At 34.8% G+C, this 3,261-nt stretch overlaps 1 long non-coding RNA gene across 1 annotated transcript; it reads right to left on the bottom strand.

Annotated features, from left to right (window-relative positions):
- Nucleotides 1-549: 549 nt before the first annotated feature.
- On the bottom strand, nucleotides 550-1,289 carry LOC131335576 (uncharacterized). The gene is made up of 3 exons (XR_009202558.1): nucleotides 1,102-1,289; nucleotides 874-1,017; nucleotides 550-772 (listed from the first exon to the last, which is right to left on the bottom strand). It is a non-coding gene; the product is annotated as an uncharacterized LOC131335576 (long non-coding RNA).
- Nucleotides 1,290-3,261: the final 1,972 nt, after the last annotated feature.

Raw genomic sequence — 3,261 nt, 5'->3', positions numbered from 1 at the left:
TCTCTGAGGTGGAATTAGAAATACTATGATGCTACAGTAGGGGACATCTCAATCACAGCAGAAAGATCCTCGGATCCTCCTATGTGGATTTCACATTGATTTGTTGAATGGCCTATTCTTTTGAATATGATATGATAATGCAGATGCATGCAAAAAGATGAAGTGGGCTTACAAGTTGTCTTGTGCCTTTCCATCTCAGTTGTATAGGTGTGACATGTAGACAGCAGTATCAATGTGGATCACTGCGACTATTTTTCGTTTGAATGGGGTTTGGCGCCATCGGTTGTGGACACCTTCAGATGAGACATCAAAGCATCCCCCCAGGCCCCAGCATTAGACTTGACAAGTTGTGTACCATTTAGCTGTACCATATATACTGCATGTTTATGTGCAAAGCTCGGCCCACAATACATCTTCTGTTTTTTAGCTGATTAATAACTTCAAAATCAGTTGTTTTTTAGTGCTCATTTGGTTTTGCGGGCATATGCATGATGAATGTCAATTGAAACTTGCAAGGGTGCTTGTAAGATGTTCATCTACTGTGACTCGAGAAAGGAGCTAATTTTACCAATATGAATTGATGGTGTCTTGAGCAGTATTTGGAAACATATACGGGGAAAAAAATTCTCAAATACAGTCACACTCCAAAGCTTAAGGCAGTCAGTATCTACATTTTGACAGAAAGATTGCTTACCACAACCTTCTCTTGTCTCTCAAGGCCATCCTCAACGTCTATCCTTCTGTTTTAAGTTTTCGAAGCAGCTGGGTAACTCTGCAAACATCACAAGTAGATGGGCTATCCAAAAAACATGAATGTAAGAAATCAAAGAGCACCAACAACTTTAGAAGTCCAATGATGTTCCCGCAGCATACCTCCGATTCCTTCAGTTCCACTGCAGAAACAGTTTCTCTCCACCTTACAGTTGCTCTTGAAGGTACTGCGAAATGTTCAACTTCATCACTTGATTTTCCTTCTTTTGCCCTCATTTTGCTTAAAATAAGCTTTGTTGGAAGAGGCTGCAATTCAATGGGAAGATATAGTGCACTGATTTACTGAAGCAAAATTCAATAATGAGAATGAGTCATTGTCCAAGTTCATACCACGCAGTGCGCTTCTCATTCAAAGATACCTCACTCCACCTATGGGTATCGTAGCAAAAATACTTGTCAATGCGAACTGCTTAACACGTCCATGTAGAAGTCATTAATCACCAACTCCGAATCGAACAACACTCAATCAAGTGTGTGAACATGGTTTAGCTTACATGCGATACCTACAAAGAGGCCATTGTGTGCGCACCTGGATATGAGCAACAACTAAGACAGTGTGCGCCGATAGAAAAGTAATGTAGTCCCACGACGACAACCAAAATAAGGAAGGTTCTCTAGTTGTTATGAAATATGAACAATGAACTCCATTTCTTATTTAACTTAAGAATACGAAAAGAGATGTACGTCACTAATGCTTCAACAAGTAGAGACAATCTTGATGCGTGCGGCTAGCATTTTTGAACAAACTACACAGTTTTTAACTAGACAGTTAAAACCTTCTCAAATAACATGGCACTACTTGTGGTATAAAACCTTCTGAAATCACAATCGGGTTTCGTTCTGAAAGAGCCAACCACAGCCAAACATCCAACAGCTAATCGATATAGGGCAATAACACGTCCAAATTCACCTATACTTGAAACTTATTCAAACTCGAGATATTCCATTGAGGTACATCTAAAAAAAAGGATACTGGCACTTCCTCCGACCCATTTTATTTGCTTGTGATGTAAAGTGGTGTCATTTTGACCTAAAAAATAAGGTGCTTTCGACAATAATTTTCTGAATGCAGATCGGTGCAAAAAAATTAGAAAAAATTGTCTCGGGAAGCAACTTATTTTTGAGGTAAGAATGACACGATTTTCTGTAGAGAGCAAACAAAATGGGCATATGGAGTAGTTTTGGTGATAAAGACAGGCAATAACAAGAGTTGCCAAAAAAAAGCCAACCACGACAAGAAAATCGTCCTGAATGACATTAGGTAATATGAAATGATGAAATCACAAGCATAATTTCAATGAAGATTTAGTGAAATACAATTTGGATAAAACTTGAGCTTTTGCAAACCTGAAAATATAAGGCCATGATCAGTTTTCCAAAGAATTGACGGACGAAGCTATGGTACACAGGATATACCGTATGCCTAAATTATGACAATTTGTGATTTTCATTATGCCAATTTTTGGTTTTCTAAAGCATATTTATGATTCTAGTTACGCCTTGTACATTAAAATTTACCTATTGAACAGGTCATTAGCAGGTTACCCATAATTAAAAAATATTGTTATTATGTAACCATAATTATTCGTACCGAAATCCATAATACTTGTACCCTAACCAAATATATGCATACAATATCAAAAATTAAATAATGTTACCCACAAATGTTATAACAACACCATAAATTGGCATTATCTTACCACAATGAATCATACCAAATTTTTTTGACTCGGATGATATTCCGTGACAAAATCAAAATATGTCGTACCAAAATCAACAATTGTTATACCCAAGCCAAAAATATTTGTAAAATGCCACAAATTTTAGAAAATAACCACAATTATTATGACAACATCTAAAATTGTCATTTTCTTAACACAACGTGTCATATCAAAAGAAAACATATTTAAATACCACAAATTTTATAACAAACCATAATTGTTATGACAATACCATAAATTGACGTTTTCTTACCACAATGTGTCGTACCAAAGGAAATTAATTAAAATATTCCGTAATAACACATGTCTAAAAAACAACAAATTTAGTAATATAACCAAATTTGTTATGACAACACCATAAATTGACGTTTTCATATCCACAATGTGTCGTATAAAAAAATTCAATCAGAATGTTCAATTAACGGGAGTTATAATCAACAAAATATCATACCTCAAATTCAGTAATATAACCAAATTTGTTATAACAACACCATAAATTAACTTTTTCATACTTACAACGTATCGTATAAAAAAATTCAATTGAAATGCTCAGTTAACGATAGTTATTATTAGCAAAATACCATACCGCAAATTCAGTAATATAACCAAATTTGTTATGACAACACCATAAATTGGCATTTTCATACCCACAACGTGTCGTATAAAAAAAATTCAATCGGAATGTTCAGTAAACGATAGTTATAATTGACAAAATACAATACCACTAATTATTTTCAATTCCCGCCACATTATTTTTTCAAATTTTAAA

Source organism: Rhododendron vialii, chromosome 8a (assembly GCF_030253575.1).
Source record: "Rhododendron vialii isolate Sample 1 chromosome 8a, ASM3025357v1".
In the NCBI taxonomy this organism is placed as follows: domain Eukaryota; kingdom Viridiplantae; phylum Streptophyta; class Magnoliopsida; order Ericales; family Ericaceae; genus Rhododendron; species Rhododendron vialii.
Note: the sequence above shows the minus strand (reverse complement) of the source record. Positions and strands in the feature narration are given on the sequence as shown.